The sequence below is a fragment of the Callorhinus ursinus genome, unplaced genomic scaffold (genome assembly GCF_003265705.2).
Source record: "Callorhinus ursinus isolate GAN/ISIS: 27379988/994484 unplaced genomic scaffold, GSC_fseal_2.0 scaffold5, whole genome shotgun sequence".
In the NCBI taxonomy this organism is placed as follows: Eukaryota; Metazoa; Chordata; class Mammalia; order Carnivora; family Otariidae; genus Callorhinus; species Callorhinus ursinus.
Genome location: NW_027397067.1, coordinates 60,131,441 through 60,157,947, shown reverse-complemented (window position 1 = coordinate 60,157,947; position 26,507 = coordinate 60,131,441). Strand labels below are relative to the sequence as shown.

The 26,507-nt window shown below is 38.0% G+C and overlaps 1 long non-coding RNA gene across 1 annotated transcript in view; it reads left to right on the top strand.

Moving 5' to 3' along the window:
- LOC141372757 (uncharacterized) overlaps positions 1-26,507 on the top strand; it is a 191,407-nt gene that overhangs the window by 131,142 nt on the left and 33,758 nt on the right. The gene's annotated exons all lie outside the window — the stretch shown is intronic.

The following is a 26,507-nucleotide window of genomic DNA, read 5'->3' as shown; positions in this document are numbered from 1 at the left end:
AACCACCATTCTACTTTTCTATGAGTTCATGATTCTTCTTTTAAACTTTAGGGCACAACTCCTAAGACATGAAAGCCTAGTGAAAGTCAGCTTATCAGTTTGTTTTCCTCCTGGTTGGGATAAACTCGGGGAGAAGGGAGGCGAGAAAAGGGTAATGGCCAGATTTATATAAAAGGTATGCAGAGAATTTGGTGTCAAAATGGAGGATTTGTGGGTTTTAAGTTTTAATTTGTTTTGTTTCTTTTAAACTATCATTTCTTAAGAACTTACTGAGTGCCCATCAGTGCCAACTATTTTTTAAAAATTACTTACTCATCACAATAACCCTAAAAAGTATTATTATTCTGTATTCAGTATTATTATTCTGATACTACAGATAAGGTTTATGAGGGGGATTTGTAAGATAACAATTTTTATTTGGTTTTCAGTTTTGTATTATTTAATAGCATTCCATCAAAACAGGACAGAGTCTGTGGGCTCTGGAGCCACGTAGGACTGGGTTTGCGATCCATGGCACCATTACCATCTATGTGACCTTGAATATATTTCCTAACCTCCTTAAAAATTATATTCTTTAGGGGCACCTGGGTGGCTCAGTCAGTTAAGTGTCTGACTCTTGATTTTTTTGCTCTGGTCATGATCTCAGGATCCTGGGATCAAGTCCCACATTGAGCTCTGTGCTCAGTGGGGAGTCTGCTTGAGATTCTCTGTCTCCCTCTCCCTCTGCCCCTCCCCCCATGCTTTCTCTCTCAAATAAATAAATCTTTAAAAAAATATTTTCTTTATATGAATAATGGGAAAAACATTGGTGCCTACCCAAGTTGTGATGATCATTAATTTAGATTAGATGATGGTGGAAATTATTGTGACACAGTGTCTGGCACGTAGAAAATGCTCTGAAAATAGTAGCTATTATTATCATTCCCAATTTTGTAGCATTTAGGGGCACTGCACATAAAGGAAGTGCGGTGTCCTTGGTTTAAGGGAACAAGATGTCCCAGTTTAAGAATGTTATAAAACTATAGCAGAAATTCTATACTTAAATGTCTTTGAAGAAGCTTGTGATACATGTAATGACTAAATTTGTATTAAAATGAAATAAATGAAAAAGCTGATAACATATCACATAAAATGTATACAAAGTATGGCTCAAAATTTAATTTCTGAGTTTATAATGAATACATTCGTAACAGCTAATGGATCAACCTCATTTGCAATCACATTTAAAGAAGATGATTCTTCTCGATTTCTCTTTTGTCTCTGAACTTTTGTCTTTGAACATTTTGGTATCAGAGTCGAAAAAAACTTTGAGTTATCCTCTCTCCTCTCTTCATTCTTCCCCATCTCCTGCCACTGTCCAGGTCATACAAAATTGCTCTTAATAATCTAAGAGCAATTTCCTGTCTTTGTCCAAACTTGTTTTATGGGAACTCAAGTGATGTGGCTGCTTCCTATCCTTTGGAAGCCAGCTCCATGGCCCAGTAGCTTGCTCAGTCAGCAAAGATTATCCGACACTGTGCCTTCATTTTCTCTTTCGTAATACCATCCTATTACTCTTAGCTAACACCCTTTGCATTATCCAAAGTAATTCGCTTCTTTCCTTGATGTTTGCACCCTTCAGGTATTAGGGGACTGTTATCATGACCCCCCCTTTAATTGTCACTTAGTCAGGTTTTACATATTCATTTCTTTTCATCTTTCCCCATAAGTCCATCCCCCCAGGTTATAATCATTTTGTTACTCTTCTTTGAGCCCTTTCCAGTTTGTCTGCCTCCCTCTGGAAATGAGGCTCCCAGAAATGACTGCATCATAACACATACATTCCGCACAGAGCTTTGTGGAGTCACAGAGCTGCTTGGTTGGAGAAATGATACCACGTTGAGCCAACCTCAAAATGACATGGTGTTGCATTCCACTTTACATTTGCTTGTGTACATGACTGATCTACTTGTCTAGAGAGAAGGAACTATGCACAGTGTACTTTTTTTTATAGTGGATAAGGACTGTCCACCTTAGCGGCACGTTGGAATCACTTGATGATCTATAAAAAAGGCTAATACCTGGCTCCCATCCCCAGGCATTCTGAGTTAATTAGTATGGGATGTGAGCTATCCATCAGAAGCTTTTAAAACTCCCCAGGTGATTCTAATGTGCAGCAAAGTTTGAGAACCACTGCCTTAAACAACAGGTGCTTAGTAAACATTTGACAGGTGAATGAATAAATCAACACTGTATTACTTATCTTTTCTTCAACTGATTTCTCAAAGTATCTCCAGGGGTAATTATCTTCCAGCTTTCTGCCACTACTGTTTATCTGTGTTTTGTATAGATACTTCAAACTTTTCCACTCGTTGATTTTTTTTTTTTTTTTTTTTTTGGCCAGAATTTCCAGAGGCTTTAGAGGAATTGTATTATATGCTTGGCCTGTCAGTTTTCTTTTTCTTTTTTTTTTTAAATTTAATTTTATTTAAATTCAATTAATTAACGTAGAGTAGACCTGTCAGTTTTTTGACAGGCTTCTTAGTTTAATGATGCCCTCATGTTTAAGTATCTCATTCTACATCCTTCCATGTGCTTAGGAATGAAATAAATCAGAATTTCCCTTCCCCTTTTGTTTCCATTCATGCATTTTTACAGCACTTGTCAACCCAATGAAGACCAACTTTATTTAAATGACGACAAGCTTTTACAATGATTTTTCCTGGCAAATTTTGAGTTCAAGAGCAGCATTTCTATTCAGATGAAATTACATAATTCATAGTAGAGAAAATTTCAAGATATAGTTTAGCATATTCATATATAACATGTCAATTCAGTAGTAGATTTTTAAAGATGTTTTTTAGTAGATTTTAAGAGTAGTTTTAAGTTTATGAAAAAATGAACAGAGTACAGAATTCCTGTAGGGGTGTGTGTGTGTGTGTGTGTGTGTGTGTGTGTGTGTTTCATCTGGGATTGAGGCTCAAGTATCACATACAGGGAAATGTCTTTTGAATCTTTGTTTTGAATCTAATGTTTTAAAGAGTAAATGTTACATAGGGAATTATTAAACTTTACAATGATATGAAACTGCATTGTGCTGGGCTTTTAATTATGATGATAAAAAGTAGAGTTTATCTTGCATGTGGAGTTTATTCTTATTTACATGGACCTTCAAATATTTTCACGTTTAGCACAATCTAAAGAGACACAGTCAAAATACAGCTCTCACAACAAGACCACGTCAAACCCACATTCCCATCTTGAGAGGCCATGGACAAGTGTCTAGAATGTGAGGCAGAGAAAGTATCACCTAAGGGGCAGTTTGTTGGAGCAAACTCTTGACCTTCAGAGAGGATACGTTGTCTTCAACCTGTAGAAATTCTTTACTTGAGGCTTGCATAAGATTGAAAAGCCCACAGGTAGTTCTAATTCATGATTTCTTTGTCTTCCTCATCCTGCTTTTACCAAACACTGACAGTCTGAAAATCGAAGAAAACAGTATACTTATCAATTGTCTCAGCCAGTTATGTTTGAGGTTGGAGGAAGGTCCAGGCTTTAATTAACCCCAGTAATGAAGAGAAAAGAGAGAATCAAGTCCAAAGAGATTCTTCTCAGTTGCCCATGGTATCAGATAAATTATTTTCAGAGGTTAAGTCTCCAAGTCAATTGTCCAATGACCTTCACTTTATTAAAGGGAAATAATATAGTATCTGGGAACGACATCTTTATTAAAACCTGTGAAGCCATATTCAGTAATGTCCTTGTGACTAAAATTCAATTTTTCTTACATTTCTTTTAGTCTCTCAGCTGCATTTTTAACATGATCCCTAGATGATTCTTACGCACACTGGAATAAAGTTTATTTGCAGAGTACAGAGTAGGATGAGTCAGACAGTGTTTTTGTTTTTTTTTTCAAGATTTTATTTATTTATTTGAGAGAGAGAATGAGAGAGAGAGAGAGCATGAGAGGGAAGAGGGTCAGAGGGAGAAGCAGACTCCCTGCTGAGCAGGGAGCCCGATGCGGGACTCGATCCCGGGACTCCAGGATCATGACCTGAGCTCATGGCAGTCGCTTAACCAACTGAGCCACCCAGGCGACCGAGTCAGACAGTGTTGAGCACTGTATGCTTTCCTTATTTTGCTTTGCTAATCATATATTGAAACAGAAAGCATAGGCTAGAACTATAGAAATTCGGGTGGTGAGTTCTCCTATGCTATTAACTCATCTTTAAATAATTGCACACAGAAACATCCCAGATTCTTAGTTTAATATTTTATCTCTTGAACTAGCATGGATCCCAGACAATGAAAAGGCAATACGAATTAAAGGAAAGTAATCTGAATATAATCAATTCCCTAATGGGAAACTGGAGTGAGATTATGGTCAGGTAGACATTGTAGTAAAAGTTGCTTTAATAATTGTAGTTTACTGTATATACTTAAGCTAACAGTCCAGTTCTGTCATTTTAGTTCAGTTCTTCTTATTTTATCTTGTCCACTCTCTTTTTTTAAAGGTCTGGTTAAAAAGTGTTTCAAGTATTGTTAAGAAGAGATATTGCCGTCAATTGGACTTAACTGATTTTTTTTTTTTTCTCCAAAGTTTCAATTCCTAGAGTGGTCAGAACAAGAAAGTTGCAGTCCTATAGAACTTGTCTGAACAAGATCTATTCCTGCCTGACTGTGTCATACATTACACTAAAAATACAAAGAAAGTAGACAAAATTATAGAGGGTTATTTGTTCTCATTGAAGAGACAAAAAAGTTCTAAAGCAACTCAAATGTATCAATTATAAGAGGGAATGTACTCATTTCAAACATCCTGCATTGATTAAAATAGTTCTGAAATTTCAAGTTTTGATTTTTTTCTTTTTTCTTTTTCCTTTTTTTTTTTTTTTTGCTAAGACCAAGTTATATTCTTTGGAACAACCTCTGGATTGAAAATTTTCATAATTTGAGAGTGGCTTTGATTTTAGGAATAACCTGATGATACAGTCATCTGTTTGGGCACTTTTTTTTTTTTTTTTAACTGATCAAAAGCTAAGTAGCAACTATAATATAATGAAATTGATTTTCCTCTGTGATTCATAAATAGGCTCCAGAGGTGATTCCAAAAGCAAAATTACAGTAATATTTTGAGCAAAGATACTATTACTACAATTGACAAGGTATTTGTTGTGGTCTAGATGAAATCATTTTGGGCTTGGGGTTGTTAAAAAACAAAATTTCAACTGAGTAAATTTAAAGATCAAATTGGCTTTGTCCAATGACTCATGAACTGGGCTGCATCCCATCTAGCAAATAGAAAGGAGTTCCAAGGAGTTGTGAAAAATGGAAGGCTTCTATGGGCAGAAGGGGGAAGAGATAAGGAAGGAGCAGATTACCTTATCTTCCTGGGGCGGGGGATGTGTGGCAGATTACCTCATTGGTGCTGATCAGAAAATTCCAAAATGCCTGGTTAAGATTATATTCCTGGAGAAGATTGAAACTGCAATTAGGTTAGGGATTAAGCCTTGGTTTGATGATGTGGATTTAGCCAAGTGACTCCATTTTGTATTTGTTGTTTCTTTTTAACTGAATGTAAGAACCTGTTTCAAGTCATAGCTCTGCAACTATTGTTTGTGAAACCTTAAGCAACTTGCTTGCTTGAAGTTTCATTTTTTTTATCTTTAAAATGAAGATTACATCAATCTATCACACAGGATTATAGTAAGAAATTAAGTAGTATGTGAAAAAATGCTTTGTAAATATGTTGTTATGGGTAAGCATTTCTATTTCTGTGCTGCTTTCAAGAATTCCTTTTGTATGAACAAGTTCAGTTTTTCTTTTTAAAAAAATTCATATTTTGGTGGTCTTATTAGTAATTCTATTTATTTAAATACTTTCTTTAAAACATATTTCCAAAAATTTGCATTTGTCAGGACATTGGTCTCTCCTAGAAGATGTTGAAAAACAATGAAATTATATTTTAAAATATAGAATCCTCACTCTTCCACTTTTTTTATACAAGTAAATTCAAATCATTGACAATTTCAATACTCTAGACTTTGAGGAGCCACTGCTTATAATATAGGAATTGAAAAGTTATTTAAATGAAAAATATGAATATGTTTGATGAAAATACTGGCCATATTTATCCCTTTATTCTAAATTTCAAAAAAAATTAATAAGAAATTTGAATGACCTTAACTTTTATTGATTATCATTTATTTTTGGAAAATGCCTTCCATGTGTGATAATAGAAAAGTAACATTATTAGTGATTGTAATCCATAGAAAGTCTTTAAAACTTTTCAATTTTCTTTTCCAATACATTTTTTTAATAAGTGGGGTAAAGTGGAATTGACTGATTAATATGGCTTTTTGCTTCTTCTTTCTTTCTCCATCACATTAAAGTTTTCAAGTCCAATAAATGGGAAGAGGGAAGCCAAAAAAGAGATTTGTTTTCTCCCCAAGTAAAAGGCTTAGCCCTGAATCATTTCAGCTGCCTCTTTATGATATCAAAAAGATTTTGACCAAAAAAAAAAAAAAAAAAGATTTTGACAGTGTTAAATATAATTTTGAAAGCCTTAGTTTATTCTCTTAATTTTTCCATATTTCATTTTGACATAAAATGGTCAAACTTTGGGGTGAGAGGTCAAGTGATGGGGTTAATCTCTTAACCCCCATTAATAAGGGCTTTTCTAGAAAGATCCTTTTGCAAAATGGCAACAAGCTGTATACACTTGATTAAGGTAATGACAAAAAAATAGAGTGGGGGCAGAGAATCAGGCCATACGTAAGGATAATGTCATATAGATAACAACGTATTTCAAATTCTCACGAACACTCACCTTCTGACGATTAATTCTTTATTAAAATTTTTTTCAGCCTTGGCCATAAAGCCTCTCATTTTCCAGAATTTGTTTTCCTGGTAATACACTCTCCTATACTTATTTCACAAGAACCAAAGTAGTGGAATCTGTGCTTGTATTCCAAGTCAGCATAAAGTGTATCCAAAATATTATTATCTTTAAAGGAAGGAAATAAACATTTTGTACCAAACATTTAAAGAGATATATGTTTTTTCTATACAATCAAAAACCAGAAATGAGAAAATAAAATTTTCTTGTTTAAGAAATCACTTCAAAAATAAGAAAATTGGCCAAAAAAGGCCTGCTATAAAAACATTAAGGCTTAAATTCTAAAATACATTTTTAGTTTTTCTCCAGATAGAAATTTGCTATATATTTTATATTCCCATTATTTTTTTTTTTTTTTAAGTTTTTTTTTTTAAAGAGAAGTCATCATATTATCTTTTTTTTCCTTGATGCCTAGCACAGTTCCTTGATCCAAACAGACATACAATAAATGCTTGTTCTTTATTTGAACACGCCTACATGGTATGCTTTGAGAAGGCACCGGGGAAATTTCCTGCCCCCCAGACTCAACCAAACATTTTATCAAACAGCATTTTCTCTCAACTCTGGGGTAGAAATTATTCCTTAGGGCTTTGTCAGACTACATTTTAGCTATCAGTTAAGAATTGTCTTGATAATAGCAGCAGATGAATATTCATTGAGTACTTAGTGTATGCCACTTCTATGCTAAGCTCCTCACACATATCATCTTCTTAATCCTCATTAACCCTTTGAAATATAAAGCACAATTGATACTCCCATTATTCAGAAGATAAAGGGAAGATCTGAATATCCTGTCCAAAGTTACTCAGTTAGGTAGTTGCAGAGCCTGGGGTTGTCTCTACAAACTTTGTTCCAACTGAGCTCTAACAGACATAGGATGTAAGTGAGAGCCCAGCTTGCTGATAGAGATAACAAGTGCCAAAGATATTAATCTTCACAGATTTGTTTAAGCTACCCCAAACCTTCCCCCACCGTATCCCATCCACATGATGAGAATTATTGGTGGAGATAATGACATCCTTCTCTCGAATTTCCTGTCCTCCCTCTGGAAGCCTCACCCTGCAGCTTCTCTCCTTCAGTGCTTTGCCCTGGACTTCTGCTCCAGGATCTTTGCTCAGCTGGTTTCATGAAGGCAGCTCCACGCCATAGCAAAGAGCCCTGCAATTGATGCTCTCCTGTGTAGTTACAGAACTCTAGAGCACTTGTATATATCAGACTGGGGCGACTTTGATCTTTGTGTAGGTCTAGTGAGTGGACTCTCCCACTCACTCCCTTCTCTTTTGCGGGTCTCCCTGCCGTTTTAAAACTTCTTTTACCTTAGCTCTCTCCCCTTTTTTCTGTAGACATTTTTCCCTGTTTTTACTCACATTTAAGAATGCCGCTAGCTACTTCTCTGAATGTGTTCCCCTATCATGGACATGTAGCTTCTCTTTCTCCCCATATTCTGATGGGCAACTTAATCCAGTAGCAATGTTCAGGCATGGAAGAGTTTAGATGATACCCAACGGGGGGGGGGTGGTAGCACACAGCGTGCGGTGTTCACCTGCATCCTAAGGCTAAATTACCTGCAGTACAGTAACTGCTTTGTTTATGGAACAGTAGATACGATCTCTGCTTTCCTAGCAGTCTGTATCTGCCAGTGCTTTCCCCGGTATCTCAGAAGTACAAATTCCCACTAGACTGAACCCTTGGAAGGGAACCCAGATTTTCAAACCTGATTTTAAATGATTCTGTTTGACTGCTTGCACGGCACAGTTAAAACACAGACCTTTCAGGAAAATAAACTTCATGAATATTTACTTCCCTTTTGCTGATTAAATGCCTCATTGAGCTGCTATGCACTTCACTTTTAGAAAAACAAATGGAAATTGGTTGATACATTTTATCAAGTTAGACAAGTTCTTTTTCTTTTTCTTTTACTTCTTCTTCTTCTTCTTTTTTTTTTTGGTTTAACTTCTTATTCTATGTTTCTAGCTCTCTTTATTTCTTTTTCACTCTGGCATTCTTCCTGGAATCAGAGGCAAATTTGAAATGGTTCTAAATTTAGGTTTTCATACTCAGCAATGCCAGATACTGTATTTTTGCATATATGAGGTAGAACAAGAGTCTCTAAAAGTCACCTGGGGAGTTAGCGCTATCCCATGTAAAATCTGAGCGTCAGGTCCACATCAATAACATCTGTTACTGTCACATTGCCATGGAAGTTCCTCATGCCCCTAATTCCTCCAACATTTTTACCTGGAAGGAATAGGTTAAAAAGAATACCACATGTTATGCTTAGTGAAATAAGTCAATCAGAGAAAGACATGTATCATATGACCTCACTGATATGAGGAATTCTTAATCTCAGGAACAAACTGAGGGTTGCTGGAGTGGTCGGGGGTGGGAGGGATGGGGTGGCTGGGTGATAGACATTGGGGAGGGTATGTGCTATGGTGAGCGCTGTGAATTGTGCAAGACTGTTGAGTCACAGATCTGTACTTCTGAAACAAATAACGCAACATATTTTAAGAAAAAAGAAAAAGAAGAAGATAGCAGGAGAGGAAGAATGAAGGGGAGCAAGTCAGAGGGGGAGACGAACCAGGAGAGATGATGGACTCTGAAAAACAAACTGAGGTTTCTAGAGGGGAGGAGGGTAGGGGGATGGGTTAGCCTGGTGATGGGTATTAAAGAGGGCACATTCTGTGTGGAGCACTGGGTGTTATACACAACCAATGAATCATGGAACACTACACCAAAACAAATGATGTAATATATGGTGATTAACATAACAATAAAAATTAAAAAAAAAAGAATACCACAAACAGGTCTGAAGAAATCAAGACATGGTTGGAAAGTGGGCACGTTGAAAATTCTCTTTTTACATTGATAGCAGGAGGGCAGGTTGGGGGACTTAAGAGTTTACTGTGTGGTTGGAAGCCTCAGGATCTTTCTAGTACAGGTTTCCCTGAGTTACTGCCTGGTAGGAACGCTTTTGCTTACTGCACAGGGTGACAACCCTGTGTCCTTCACTTTGCCTTACAACTGCTCTTGCCCTTCAGTGCCCCCTGGGGCAGATACCCAAGTGCTAAGGGATGGATCTTGGCAAAGATTCCCAAATCAGGTTCTAGGGAACGCCTGTGACCTATAAGATGGGACTAGCGATGCCTCTAACACTGGGGTCTTGCAGTTTTTACTCTTGTTCCTCTACGGTCAATCTTCCCATAGGCCTGGGTGGTTCCACTTATAACTTCACTCAAATCATGTCACTGCCCAGATTTGAATATAATGTTGTTTCCCATATCCACAAAGACCTTCATGCTCTGGTTCCTGGCTTTCTCTGTGACCCATTTCCCCCACTCTTCTGTTTGTTCCCTCAATTGCAGCCTCTTGGGCCCTCTTGCTAACTCTCAAGACTGCCAGCATGCTTTCAGCACAGTGCCTTTGAAACCGCCATCAGCTTGGCCTGGAAACACAACTTTCTCTCATTTCACTGAGGTCTTTACTCAAATGGCATCTCCTCAGAAAGGTTTTCCCTGGCCACTGTGTCTAAAATAAGACTTACCTGTCACTCTTTGTTCTCTTACCCCAGTGGCTTTCAAACTCATCTGCCTATTACCCACGGTAAGAAATACGTTTTGCACCATGACCCCAGACGATGTATACAGATGACTGCAACAAAAATTCATAAAACAATACCTGTCTTTACTGTGGGAGATGCACTCCAATATAACCGAACCCATTCCATTCTACTCCTTTTCATCTCATTCCATTCTAATTATTTCATTAAACATCATTCTGGCTATATCCCCTCAAGTTAATTTTACCACCGAGTGGTTACAACCTATTTCTGTGTTATAAATACTGCCTTACTCTGCTTTAGCTTTTCATAGCAGTTATATTTTATATACTGTTTGTTATCCATCTTTTTTTCCTAGAGTGTAAGCTCTGTGAGGGACACAAAAAAAATGCAGACTTTGGTAGGTTTTATCACTGTTGTATCCACAGTGCTGAGGCACATATAATAGGCACTCAGTAACTATTTGTTGAATGTCTGAATGTGTTGCATTACAGAAAAAGGTTTTGTTTTCAAATAATTTGGGGAAAATTCTGTATATTCTGTATCCCTCTTGAAGATTCATAATATCCATTAGAATATTCAAAATTTTAAGATGTTCTCTAGTAAAGAAACTGTGGTTTTGCTAACCCCAGGATTCAGAAATTTAATGGATTTCCTCAGAGCTCTTCTTTATTATATACCTTTAACACATCATGGGATATCAGTGATACTCAAATCACAGTTCAGAAAAAAAAATCTAAGCAAAGACACCAGTAATGGGTTTGAGCACAGGCGATAGATAGTGGGTCCTGGAGTCATCACTTTCTCCCCCAAATGGAGGCATTAATAATTCAATTAGTGGATGGTGGGTAGGCTCAAGGATCCTGAGGGAAGGGCTAAGTGGTTTGAGCTGTAGGAGCGAGGCCCTTGGGTGAATTGGAATAGCGGTGGCAGTATTCTGGTCTGGAGGAAATGTTCAGATAATTTTACAACTGGGATGGTTGTTCTTGTCACTATCCCTGAATATGAAACCTGAGCAAAGAATTACTCTGCTTTATTTCTCTAACCTTTTAGTTATAGATCCATAGTTGGGGGTAATGATCCTCAGCGAGATGGCCAACGGATCAGGGGAGGGAGGAGACCAACGTCACTTCTTTCTTCTCTTGGTCTAGAGGATACCAGCGGAAAGAATTTCCTTGTGAAGCAGAAGGAGGAGTCAGGGAGTCATGAAAGGCTGCTTTGGCTGCTTTTTTTCGTAGCATTTGTCTTTTAAGAGGGGATATTTAGGGGCGCCTGGGTGGCTCAGTTAGTTGGGTGTCTGCCTTCAACTCAAGTCAAGATCCTAGGGACCTGGGATTGAGCCCCACGTTGGACTCTGTGCTCAGCAGGAGTCTGCTTCTCCCTCTGCTTGTACTCTCGCTCTGTGTCAAATCAATAAATAAAATCTTAAAAAAAAGGGGGGATATTTACGTGAGCCGAATCTTCTGGTGATAAGAAATTAGGCCCTAAATCATTGTTAAATGCTATTATTATTATTTCTTTTCTTTTCTTTTTTTTTTTTTCATTTTAAAACCTGGGAGGCTCTCTCACTTATGTAAGAGGCACCTACATTTGGTACTTTAATTCTGGAAACAGCATCTCAACTTTTATGATTGTGAATTCTTATGCTTTCTTAATCAATCCTTGATTCTACTTCCTTCCATTCCCTCCTCAAAGTTGTAAATCAATTAGCAGAGTTGTTTGTCCACCGTGACTCTTTGCCCAGTTCTGTGGGCCATGAGGTAGTGCTGCACTTCTTTCTGTCACTTGAGCCTGATGGGACACCTATTTTATTTGCTGTGTTACTATAAAAGCATGATCTCCCAGCTTATGCCCCTATCTGAGAGGGAGATTTGGGCAGCACCATAACACTGTAGATACCATTTTTAAGTCAGAAAAATGTTTCAACGCCACTGCTCCACAGTTCATCAGTTATTAAGAAAGATGATTACTGTGAATGTTCTAAAGTAATGACTTAATGTCTGTTCACTTCATCTAATGTGAGATGAAAGGCACAGAGAGTGACAACTATAGGCAGAACTTCCCTTCAAAGATGACACAATCTTAAAAATGTGGGGTGCACATTGTCTTTATGGATGGGAATATTGGCCCTATGGTGACCCTAGTGAAGGGAAGTGGCTGAGGACGTCTAAAGAAATGCTGGAAGATTAATGCCTCAAACAAACCTAAGGAAAAAGGAACAATACTCAAAAGAGCAGTTGCAAACACTTGGATCCTTTCTCCGTGGAAAAATGTTGCGTGAGTCTCTAATGGAAAGTGCCTCAAAGGCATCCAGGAACCAGCAGGAATTCCTGCTATCATAAAGCCCAAAGATTAACACTGTGCATGGCATCAGTAAGACGAAGAACCAGAGTGAAAATGCAATTCTGACACTGTGCTGCCTCCTCTGGTGACTATCTCTGCGGTTTTCTCTTTGCTGAGAGAGCCCATTAGTTCAAAGGCACAGAGTTCTGTGGACAAAGACCCTTGCTTTTCCAGTACCTCTTGAAACTAGTCTTTGATAAGGGACAAATCTGAGCTCACTCTCATTTTGCCACTTGTTGGCTGTGCAGCTTTGAAAGAGTTACTTAACCTCTCTGTGCTATTGTTCCTACATTCATAAAATTAAAATAATGATTTTTATGTATCAAGGTTGCTGTGGTCACTAAATCACAAAACAGCAAGTCCTCAAGCTTAACATTCTGTGTTCAAATCCCAGTTGAGCTGCTTGTCAATGTGTTACGAGGTTGGCTGTCAGTCTCCAACACTCTGCCCATATCTACATCATGGGGTTTTTGTGAGGATAAAATGTAAAAACTTCATGGATAGTTCTTAGCCCTGTAACTTTTCCAGAATTACAGGTCCACCATAAATATCAACCATTGTTAACAAAATTATTTATTTAGTTATTGCCTGCTAATGAAAACTATTCTGGCTAGGGATGTTCTTATGGATGTTAATTTTGCAATTTTCCCCTTGAAATTTTGTGAACCTTATTCTGTGGGAGACTCAGAGGTCAGAGTCATTTTGGGATAAGGGACCCTTTGTCTCAGATATTCTTGCACGAAAGAGAGGATGGGCCATGACTGATTTTGCCAGCAGTTAAAGATAATTGTCACAAACATTTGGGAGGTGTGACAGGAAGGAGCACAGACTGTGGGATCAGATGAGAGGGGTTGAATCCCAGTCCAAACACCCCTTTCCAGCTGTATCAGCCTTAGGCTAGTTTTTTTTTTTTTTAAACTATCCGGGGCTTCCTGGAGAATATAATGAAGATAATGCCTCTATGAAAGGCTGATTAAATGAGATCACTGATGTGAAAAGTGCCTGTGTTTTGCAAACTATAAAGCCCATACAAAGAGATTTGAAGACATAAAAATCAAGGAATTATTTCTATTACTTTAAGTTCCCAGAATAGAATGATTTGGGAAATAAAAGAGGAAATTGACGGCATTGTTTTAATGCGTTGTGGTAGCACAGCAAATGTTTTGCTTGTTTAAAAGTTTTCCCCAGAAAATAAGGGCAAGGATCAGAAGAAATTAGAATTCAAATTGGTTATGTCTAAAACTGCTTCTTTATTTAAAATGTATATTATAATATATTGCATTTTAAAGACAGATTATGGGCAGGTATCTGGAATTTAGTGCAATTCCAACATTCCAATTAGGTCATAATATAAAACTTGAGGTACACAGAACCAGACGGTGAAGAATGACATTTGGCATGGATTATTCCCTGTTCTATGATTATATAATGATTATGGAAAAACATAGCTAGATACACCTCTGTGCTTAACATTTCATTTCTTAGGTTGAAGGTATATAGAATTTGTTAATACATGGGTTTCGGGAGTGAGGTAAACATTTTGACACTTGCCAAATATTTTCAGGATTCCATCTCCTGTGTACACTCTAAGATTGCCATTCCTGTTTCCTTTGCGTTTGCCCATGTGACTCCTTCTGGCCAATGAGATGTGAACGGAAGAGACATCTGTTCCTTCTGGGCTACAGCATTTGAATTGCTGCTTTGAGACCCTCAGACCTCCATTTTCTTTCATATAAAGTGACTGGGGATGTTAGAGATTTTTGGTTGCTCTGTAAATTGGGACCCTGAATGATCAAGAAAAGCAGAGCCCCCCTGCTGAGGTGCGATGCACATCTAGCATAAGGGGAAAGACAGCTCTGTAATTTTAAGCTACTGGGAATTGGGAAGTCATAACCTTGCCTAGCCTGACACAGAGACAGACAAATCCATGTTTTGGGTTTGATCTTGCCTCTGACACATACTGGGTGACTTTGGACACATTACTTAACCTTTCTAAGCCTCCATTTCCTTATCTGTATTATCATCTCATTGGGAGATTATACTAACGCTAAATTCATAGGGTTGTTTCGATAATTAAATAAAGCAACGTAGATAAAGTACTTAGGATAGAACCTGGCATATGGCAGGCATTGAGATATGTATTTATTATTATTACTGTTTTATTAGAATCCTAGGATCTTAGTGTTTGAATGCAGTTTAGATACCATCTACTCAAACACACTATTTTTCATCACTGACAGAGGATGACAGGGTCGTTGACTTCTAAAGCAAGGTTCTTAATATGTGTTACATGACTGCCACTGAAATTGCATGATAAACTTGTGCAAATAGGGTTCCTGGCTTCCATCAGATTCTCAGTGGAGTTCACCTCCACTGAGATGAACTGTTGAATATTGCTTCTAGAAGGTCTCAGCTGATTCTAAAGTTTTGTAATTCTGAATGCCTTGCTTAAGTCAAGATTTGTCCATGTGATCCTTCTGGTATCCCTAATTAGAAAAGGAAAAAAAAGTGAATTTGGCCTGACCTATTGCACATTGCCCATTCCCTTTCTTAATGGCCCTGAGTGTAATTCTTCTGGGTAAGGAGGCATCTCTCCCCTAGAGAGCAACTGTATGACTACTGCTGGGCATTGCCTCATAGGCATCTTCCAGCATGGACTTTCGTGAGGCAGTCAAGATTACAGCATGCTGGGAGAACTGGTATCTGGTCATAAACAGGAAGCGGAAACTGACCCTTCTAAAAAAGGGAGATCATTATGAGGCATGTTCTAGGGGGGCTGCATAATTGTGGTTCAGTTCTGGACTGGTGTATAAGCCAAGATGGGAAAACTAGGAAGACTAACTAATGGTCCACCCACTTCAGGGAGTTGGGGCTGGAAGGAAAGAAGGTGCAGTAACCAGATAAGGTTTGTGATAGATGCCCCCCCCCCCGCGTCATGACAAGAGGCAAACAGACTGAAGACTTAGCCCTGTTGGTTTTAGAGGGCAATAGAATGGTCTTCAAGTCGTTGGATGAAGATTATGTATATTTAGAGATAGCTAATGCTGGAGCATGTTTGGAGCCCATCTCGTGTAAGCGTTCTCTTAATTAGGCTTGTCACCTTCTTATTCCAAAAATACTTACAAAACATGAATTAGATGCCAAGCACTATGCTAGTTGCTCTGGATCCAAAGGAGTGAACAAAGATTACCCTATGTTATCAAGGAACTCAGATTCTAGTTGGGGAATAGAAACAAATTTACAGGGCAGATGATGGGATTGAACAATTCCGTTTTCTGACTGGCATCAGATAACATTACCTGATTTGCTCCCAGAGAGCAGTGTTCCCTATTCCCTTACTCTCCGTGCTCCGTGATAGCTGGTATCATACTTTCTGAAGCGTGTTTTCATGGGACTTCCTTTATTCTTCCCAGTCTGAGCCACTCTTTCGGGCCTGTGCTTGTTTATAGGCTCCTGCTCCCGTGACTCCCGTCTTTAAAAAAAAAAAATCATAAACTTATTAAATAAAACTAGAAAAAACACTGTTTTCTTTAGATGTCTCCACCTTCATTCACTTCTACTTGAAAACATAAGGGATTATGTTGACAGGATTTTCTCTCTCTTTTTTTTTAAGAGCTTCTCATTTATCCCCCTTGGGCCTTCTTTCCTTTGAGAAAGTGAACCCAGGAAATTATACTCAAGTTTTCTCTGGACGTTTTAAAAATCAACTCTCCTTAAAGCTAAGGCCCACACTGTTTGCCGTTCGCATTTAAACACTCAATCAGAGTACTCTCCTTCCCCCTTGTTCTTACAGGGTGCCTTACTGTTTTCCCGAGTTTCATCATTTTTTATGGCATCTTAGGTAGGCCATTCTACACAGGAAGAACTTGAGATCTAAGGTACTGTCTTGCTTCATTTCACTGGCAACAGTGTCATGTATTACAAGGAGATCAAAATATGTAGCTCCAGTGACCTGCCCCAATTTCTGGTTATCTGTGTTTATAAATATCTACTTCTCTTTGACACGATGGAGCATAATGTTTTTGAGAATGCATTCACAGGTGTCCAGCAGTGGCTATGCAAAAGGAAAAATGAAGGACCTATTCAATATGCGTTAGTGGCACCAACTTTGGTGATAGAAGTAAGGCGGGCAAGCTGGCGCCCATAGCAAGAACTTTTATTGCTCAAGTAAACAGTCACATCTAAATAATTAGTAACACATTTTCAATAACACTTCCCAAAAGGCCAAGGTATTTGGTTTTCTAATACAGGATTCTGAAGGCTTGGTTATATGTGCTCCGTGGCATATATTTGCGTATATTTCCTCTCTTCCTACCTTATCTTTGAACTTCTGTACACAGAAGATGGATCCATTTACTCTTTTTGTCTCTGTTTTTGCTGTTTGACTTATAGCCTCCTCTCATCTTTTCACCAACTTTGACATGACTCCTCTCTCATTCTGGGATTTTAATTATCTTTGTCTTGCAGTTTTTGCTTGTTAGACCTCCATCTTTGTGCAACCATGTGTCTCTTCAACAGAAGCCCTCAGATTTCTACAAAGAAGGAAGTCACATCAGGTTCAGTGAAGAACCACTGGAACCTTGTGGAGCTTGAAGTTTGAAGGGACCTCAAACCTTTTGGGGATTGTGTGTGTGTGTGTGTGTGTGTGTGTGTGTGTGTGTGTGTGTGTGTGTGTGTGACTTGCTGAAAGGTTTCTATTTCTAAGGGGAGAAAGCATTTCACAAAAGCTCAAAAGCCTGGGACATCAAATAACTCTTACAAAACATTTTGATGAGTTAAGTGTAAATGAATCAGAAACATATGGATTGAATTTCCCTTAAAATACACATGGGTTTAAAAATTAAGGGGAAAAGTGCTTGGCAAAATTCTCTTTGGGTTTGGCCAAGTCTGATTCCTTTGAAAACTAGTTCAAGACATGATGCCAATCTTGAAATGCTTCTGGGTCCACACATCTCTGGTTCAAAGTGCTCTCTTCTTCAGAATCCTCTATTTCCAGCTTTGTTTGCTGTTGTCAGGACTGTGTCACCTCAGTAGTCCTAATCAGAATGACATCTAAGAATAGCAAGTTCGTATAAAAGTCTTCTCCCATGTAGGAACTGCTAATGAACAGATCTTTGCAGAGTGCATTGAATGGGCACATTATGATGCATTTATTTCCAATTTATTGAATATCTATTACATACTGGACACCTAGATAACAAAGATGAATCAAGTGTGATCTCCCTAGTCAGAAGACCCATAATCTGCAAGTAAACCACACATTCATTATGATGAGGCGATGAGATGAATGTTGTATGGGCTGGAGTCCTGCTGGGCCACAGAATTCATTCCAGATGGTTCATCTAGCTCTCTTTCCTTCTTATTGGCATTTTGATGGTTGCTTTCTAGTTCACATGCTTCTGAATTTAGTGAAGAGTCTGTTTACAGAGACACAGATAGGGTTAAGGAAAAATGAAAGGAAAACATTATAGGAACAGAGGGTAGCCATCGTCCCTGCAGGGCTGAAAGGACAAAGGGAAACTGGAGTCAGCAGAACCCAGGGGGGAGTTGGAATCATGAAGAGTGGCCACCATTTGGGAACTGTGACCATGGCTGGTTGCAGCTACTGCCAGAGACACAGCTTTAGAGCTGAAAGGGACAGGGAAAAACTCTAAGAGAACCTGGGGGATACAGTCAGTGGTACAGTGACTGGGATACAGTCAGTGGGCAGAGAAAAGCAGAGAATCAGCCAGAAGGGATGATGGGGTGCAAACAGAAACTAAACTGTTGTTCATCTAAGGAGAAATAATTTATGCCTCTGTGACTGAAGATGACAGTGTAGATAGAGCTTGAGGCATCTTTGAAGACTAGGGTAGGATTTCAATAAGGGAATTTGGAGATGTGGGAGTAGAAGCATTTGTATGTACAGGGTATGACATGAAGAGAGTGCAAAGCACAAAGCATGTTAGCAAATGGTAACTGGTTCATATTTATAAAAGGACTGGTTTATATAGGACATTTGAATAATATGTTAAGGAGGTTGTATTAGATTTCTCCAGATTTATGGGAATGAGTTGGCTCATATGATTATGGAAGTTGAGAAGACCCATGATCTGCTATCTGTAAGCTGGAGCTCCCAGCAAGCTGATGGTGTAGTTCCAGTCTGAGCCCGAAGGGCTGAGACCCAAAGGGTCTAAGTTCCAGTCTAAGGGTGGGAGAAGACTGTTGTCCCAGCTGAATAGTTAGGCAGATAGAAAGAGAAAGAATGCTCTTTTCCTTTGCTTTTTGGTCTATTCATGCCTTCAGTGGATTGGGTAATGCCCAGCCACACTGGGGAGAGCAATTTGCTTTACTCAGTCTATAGTTTAAAATGTTAATCTTTTCTGGAAACATTCTGACAGATATACCTAGAAGTAACGTTTAGCCGTATATATGGGCAACCTGTGGCCTAGTCGAGTTGACACATAAAATAAACCATCACAGAGGTTGAGCTTTATTCACTAGACAAAATAAAGCCACTGAAGATGTTTGAGCAGGGGTGTAATAAAATCAAAGTAGTGTGTTAGGAAAGTTAGTCCAGTGATTTTGTATAAAATGGATCAGAAATGGGAATTTGGGGATCAGGTAACCAGGAGACACTTAGAAGGCTTGATTTCTATAGCTTGATGTCTTATTTATCTTGCACAATAGTTATTGATTTCCTGATGATAGATGACATTTTAGTTGTGTACCCCCCAATGCAGTTATATCTCTGTTTTTAGTTAAATCACAATTAGTGATTGTGTCATCATGATTTGTAAATATTGTTGACTGCTGAGCCAAATAGTGTATCAGGATTTCATCTTTTTCTTATAAAGCATTTGTTTTTCTTGGAGTTTCTAACTGGGTCAATTGTTTTTTAGTTGAATAATTTGCTAGCCACAAATTTTAATTATTTTCAAATGTTCATCATATCAATTTTCTATCAAATTTCCTTTTTAACTAGGGTCTTCTCTTCTAGACTCCCTAGTTGTCCTTCTCCAGTCTGGACTACTTCTGTTCTATGGCTTTATCCTGAGAATTTGGTTCTGATTCTTCTGCAATAGATTCTTGCTCTTTCTTGGAGTCATACTTCCCTCTTCCCCTTTATTTCATTGCTAGAGTACATTCCTTAATAGGCTTACTGAAAAAGAGAACATGTTTGAATAATTTTCTGTTTACTTGCATTTATTCATTCTAATCTACAACTGGCTGTTGGCTTGGTTGGCTTAGAATGCTTGGTTCATAATTTCCATTTCTCTAACCTGTGGAGTTGGGGTTTGAGATAGTTTTCTTTTTGATATTTAAGATCCATGAGATGCATAAAAAGAGGCACTGGCAGTATCTAAGGAAACACTTGCCTATGTCACAGTACCACCCCAACACACACACACGCACACACACACGCACACACACACACACACACACACTCGGGGCTATTACTTCTGTACAATATTTGTAAAAACTGGAAAATATTTCAGAAATATAAAAAAGTACAATATATAATATGGGAGACACCTATGCGCCCTTTACCCAATTTTAAATGATATTACCATTTTACCATTTTCTCTTCAGAATTTTCATAAGAGATAAAAATATTTTAGATATTCATAAACTTCTCCCTGCCTCATTAAATGTCCCCCATTTCCTTTCCAGAAACAACTGTCCTCCGATGCTGGTGTCACATTTCCTTACATGTTTTAGTACCTTGCAATAAATGATTAAAGACATAAATAATATATCTATCTTTTTTTGAGTTCATATAAAATTTTTTATATAAAAATTTATATGAATACCATCATATTGTGAAATCTTCTGTCACTTGATTTTTTCACTTAACTTTGTTTTTGAATTTTATCCATAATAATATATAGAAATAGTTCATTCATCTTAATAGTTGTAAAACATTCTATAGAAACAATAAATCAGAGTTTATCCATTTCCCTCAGAGGACCATTGGGTAGGTTATACATTTTTGTGATTACATGCAATACTTTAATGAATCTTCTCGCATGTGTCTTCAGGAGCACAGATGTGGAGGTTTCTCTAGTACAAATGATTCTCACACAGTAGTGTGCATTAGAACTAGCAAAGGTGGCTGTGGCAACAGAGATGTTTGGGCTCTACCCCCCCGAGTTCCTGATTCAACAAGTACAGATGAGCCCAAGAATTTGAATTTGTAACAAACTTTCAGAACCACTGCTCTAGAGTTGATCTGCAGGTGAAATTTTTGGCCATTGGGTATCTATATATTTTCCACTTTGCTAGAGATTTCCAAACTGCTGGGGATTTCTAAACATACAGTGTTTGCATCAATAGATACCTCCACTATCAATGTATGCATCCTTATTTCTCACTGTCTTGACAAAACTTGGTGTTTTAAGTCTTTAAAATTATTGTCAATACAAATGATATTTGTTCCATTTTATGTTTTTCTGATTAATAGGTTGAACCTAATTTCCTATGTTTAATGTCCATTGCTTTTTCTTTTCTATGAATTCTATATCCTTTGCCCCCCCGCCCCCCCCATTAGGTCAACTGATTTATTTGTTTATTTCTTTATTTTATTGCTTTGTAGAAGTTCTTTATATATTCTGGCTCCTAATCCTTTATCTGATAATGGGCTGCAAATCTCTAACCTTCATCTCCTACTCTGTAATATCTCTCATTTCATTTATAGTATTTTTGATGGAGAAAGGTTTGAAACGTCAATGGAGTCAATGTCAGTATTTCCTTTTGTGATTTGTACTTTTATAACATTTTGGTTAAGAAATCTTTCCTGGGGCGCCTAGGTTGCTCAGTTGGTTAAGCATCTGCCTTTGGCTCAGGTCATGTTCCCAGAGTCCTGGGATTGAGCCCCGCATCGGGCTCCCTGCTCAGTGGAGAGCCTGCTTCTCCCTCTCCCTTTGCCTGCTGCTCTGCCAACTTGTGTTCTCTCTATCGCTCTGTCAAATAAAGGAATAAAATCTTAAAAAAAAAAAAGAAATCTTTCCCTACCCTGGTGTTATAAATATATATATATATATATTTATAAGCTTAAAACTTATACTTTCATTTTTCACATTTAGTTTTTAATTTATTTGGAATTAATTATATGTATTGAATAAGGTAGGAAGCTAATTTTTTTCCCACAAGGGGAATCAGTCACTTTCTCTGTCATAACCAAATTTCTATTCATTTTTGCATCTGTTTCCAAACTCTTTTGTCCATTCTATTAATCTTTTGTCTATTCCCGAGCCAATACTGTACTTTTTAATTACTTGAAATTTGAAATGTCTAGAAAATATAGGGAGTTTTTTCTCACCATATTCCTCATCTTTAAAATAAACTTCTCTCTTCTTAGTTCTTCTGACAAGGTTCAATTTGTCAAGTTGGGTGAAAAATTGGGTTTACATTCACCAGTTGGCTGTATCTGTTTATTTGGCATTGAACTATTTCTCTGTAATAACATGTGCTTATTTGAGCTTGATTTCTTTTTTACAAAAATTTGAGGTAGATTTTTTTAAAAAAGACCACAATGCAATAGAAATAATTGTGTGTGTATGTATGTGTGTGTGTACATGCTTGAAGGTAGAAACAAGAAGAGTGTGCCAACCATGAAGGTCATAAAATTATTGGATTCAACATAAAACCCTATTCAAACCTTTCTAGTGAGGATGAAGAAGGATGTGTGATAAATATTTGACTCCTCTGATAGAAGGAAACACACAAGTTTGTGGTGGAAAAAAATTGTATCCTAATACCAAACACTCTCAGAAAGTTTTGCATAGAGCATTTCATAGGGAATAGTGAAAAACAATGTCCTTGATAATAATATATTAACAGGTACAGAAATACATTTCTTATGGTGGCAGTGAATAAAATTTTAATTTTATAAAAATTGATAGCAAACAGCTAATGTGACATCTACCCCTTCCCATGGTCCAACTTGATTCAGGAGTAGAAATGAAAATAAAGAGATCTTTAAAGATTTTTTTTATGTATCTTTTTTAATTAACATATAATGTATTATCTGTTTCAGAGGTACAGGTCTGTGAAATATTTTTATTTATTTATTTATTTGACAGAGAGAGAGACTCAGGGAGAGAGGGAACATAAGCAGGGGGAGTGGGAGAGGGCGAAGCAGGCTCCCAGCTGGGCAGGGAGCCCAACGTGGGGCTCAATCCCATGGGATCACGACCTGAGCCGAAGGCAGATGCTTAAGGTCTGAGCCACTCAGGCGCCCCTAAAGAGATCTTTAGGTAGACACAATTTTTCTCTAACTTTGTAGTTGGCAAACTTAGGGTTCTTGGGTCCAATCCACCCTGCCACCTGTTTTTGCAAATAAAGTTTTATTGGAACACAGCCAGACTCATTTGTCTGCATGTTATCTATGGCTGCTTTCCTGCTACCAGTGGCAGAGTTGAGTAGTTGTGATAAAGACCACATGGCCCGCAAAGCTGAAAGTGTTTACTGTGTGGCCCTTTCTAGAAAATATTTGCCAACCCCTTCTCCAAATTATCATTCCTTAAATTACTAACTTTATATTTACTCTAGGCATATTTTTAAATCCCACCCCTTACTTTTATAGCACCTGCGAGTATAAGCCAAAGTTGTCATGGGCACAATGGTCAAGGTGAGGCCTTTGGCCAAGATGATTCATTAATGTCCTTATTCAGGAAGAGAATGTAATCTCACTCTGTACACTCTTCCTACCCAGGAATTTCATCACCCAAAGAAAAAACAACCTAAGAACACAAAGATACCCTGCATTCTGAATTAGGGAGATTTTCTGTTTGTCTCAGCAACATACTTCTTCCTTTCTGCTCTGCTCAGAAGGTGGTGCAACCTCTTGCCCTCCACCCCTCTCTTAGTCATTCAGTCTTGGCAGTGCTCCCTGGACTCTAAGTGAGCAGGCCTTAGGAATCCTGAGGTGGCATCTTTCTCCTCATCTGGACCCAAGTCCTGGTCAGCTCTATAAGTTTTGCAGCTTTGTTTCCCTGTAGACCCAGTACTGAATTCCTCTCAGCTCCCTGATGTGAAGTCATCTTTGTTAACATTTTTTTCTTAAGGACTGGTTAACTGAACTGTCACAATTCCCAACTGGTAATATGTTCCAGTGGAAAAAGCACAGAATTTAGAACCAGAAGTCCTGTTTTTGAATTCCTAACTTTGATACTTACCAGATAAATGACCTTGGGCAGGTTGCTTAAACTCTGAGACTCAGTTTTCTCATCTGCAAGACAAAGATGCTAATAATAGTCATCTCTACCTATTAGGATCAACGTTAGAAACAAATGAGCTATGTGAAAATAGTTTATAAATTACGAAGTAATACACACATGCTCATCATTATCACCAGTTCTCAGAGGTTCCCTCAATGGTTTTTCCTAATTATTAAAGGCTTTTCACTTGTGTTCAGGAACCAGTCCGTTAATGCTCCATTGTAGCCTCCTTGCCAAAGGGTCTCATCATTGCATTAGCATCTGTCTTCTCTGGGAATGTGCTGCCCCTCCAGGCACAGCCACCCTCTACAAATCACTGTTCTAGAACCTGAATGTCTCAAAGTGGAGCTGTGTATTTTGACAGTTTGAGGGTGGGCTCAGGGAGAGGATGTTCCTTTTGCTTTTCCGTAATTCCATGTTATCTCATGGCCCTGGCCCCTAAAGCAATCCTGATTATGCTCAGAGTCTCACATACTCTTCAATGAACACTTTCTTTAATTTCTTGCCCAGTTCTTTTCTCTGAGCTCAAAGCCAGAGTGTAGAGCAAAAGTGGGAAAGGGGATGCAAGTGCTCCTAAATAAATACTGCCCATTATCTTTGTCTCTCCCATCTCTCCTCTTAGGATCCAAATCTGTGCCCTGAATTCCTTCTTTCATGAGGCTTTCTTTCTCCACCCCTTTACTTTACCTTATTCCTCCCACCATCTAGGAGGAGGACTTGGCCATTGGGTTCATCCCGTTTTAGGACACCGATAGGGTCACTCTTTATTAAAAAAAATATCGTTTGCGAGGTCCTTTATTCTTGTTTTTTCCTTCCTTAAGATACTCTTTCAAGCATGTGTATTATTTTTTCTTCCATCTCCAGTATCATGGAGACGGCCTAAGAATGGTCAGATTGCAAGATTTGGATTGAGTTGGGGTGGTAGAGACCCTCATTAGCTGTTAGGGCAAGCTATCCATCTCATCCCAGCCATACTAGAACTCTGCACTGGACATTGGACTAAACTTAAAATTAGATTAAAAAGAAAAAAAATGAAACTTTTTTGGTCTTTGCTATTGCTTCCTCTGTGGATATTTCCTCCAGAGCTCTCAAAGAGGAGGTGTAACTCAGATGTCTTTAGGCCATTAATAATTCACACAGTTTACATCTATGAACTCACAAATAAATTCCCAACATTGGTCCCTGGTTGGTCCACAGTTTTCTGAAAATGGCTAATCTCCGCATCCTGGGTTAAGCTCAACTGGGACACAGTGTTATAAACTGTAATCTAAATTTTCTTCAATTTTGAACTAACTGCTTTTTACAGAAAGGAAAAATGAGGATTACAAAAAAAATGACCATGATATGTTTGCCAGATAAAACATAATTTGCTTTATTTTTCCCCTTTGCACCATTAAGAGATTTATTGTCTCCTATTTATTTTCAGCACTTTTCTTCATTTCTGGGAAGTCTGACCTGCCTAAATCATTATTGCATCTGAACAGAGTTTTGCAGACAGATTTCCAGTAATGGGCTCAAATAATGGGCTCTATTTGGCATTTCAATGGCCCTTTAATGGCACAGAGAAGGGCAGTGCTTCTTACATGTTTCCTGAGAAGCAAACATGAGTGGCCCCAGGGGCCTAGTGGCATAATCTGAAGCAGACCAGCACAAATTTAAAAATTCTTTATAGTTGTATATTATAGAAAATTTGCATTTCCCATCACAATATATTTGTGTTTCCTTATATATAAAAATGTCTAAATGCTTTAATTGATATTTCGGGCATATGTACCGTTTTTATCCTGCCATACTTCTGCTGATTATTGTTTGCTGTTAGTGAGTAGATGTACCCCCAGTCTGAGATCCGGAGGCAGGGAAACTGGATTTGAATCTTGATCCTGCCACTTCTAGACATCTAAACCTGGGCAAGGCACTTATCCTTTTGGAATATAGATCCTTATCTGTAAAACAGGCTGTTGTGATGTTTGAATCTTCAACTGGGGATTCCTTTCTGTTGAGTAATTGTCCAATGTTGAGAGGGAAGGGCTGATTAGAACCAATGGGGGGGTATGAATCCTAGACCATTTTGATGATGATTAAGTGCAGGCATTTTCATGAAATTTAACAGCTCTCATTTTGTAAAAGTTTCACTTAATCATATTAGTTCCTTGGGGATGTTTATAGTGTTTCTCCTCATAGGCATGCTGATGTTAGAAACAATTCTCATGGGAAATTTCACACAGCTGCCAGCTTCAGGCTCCCAGACTCACCCCTAGTGGACCTAAATTCAACAAATACTTCAAGGACCTTTTCTGTGCTCATCACTTGCCAGGTACTCTGGGTCAGATCGACAAATTGTGAGCTACAGTCTACACTCTCAAGGATTGGAAGTCTTTCTTATTAGAGGAAACCCGCAAAGCAGCTATAAGAATTTATCAGTAATAACATAAAAATATGTACAAGTATAATATATAAGACTAGTACACATTTGTCAAGGCCCCACTTAGCATGTTTCTTCTAATTTTCAAAACAACCTTGAAAGGTA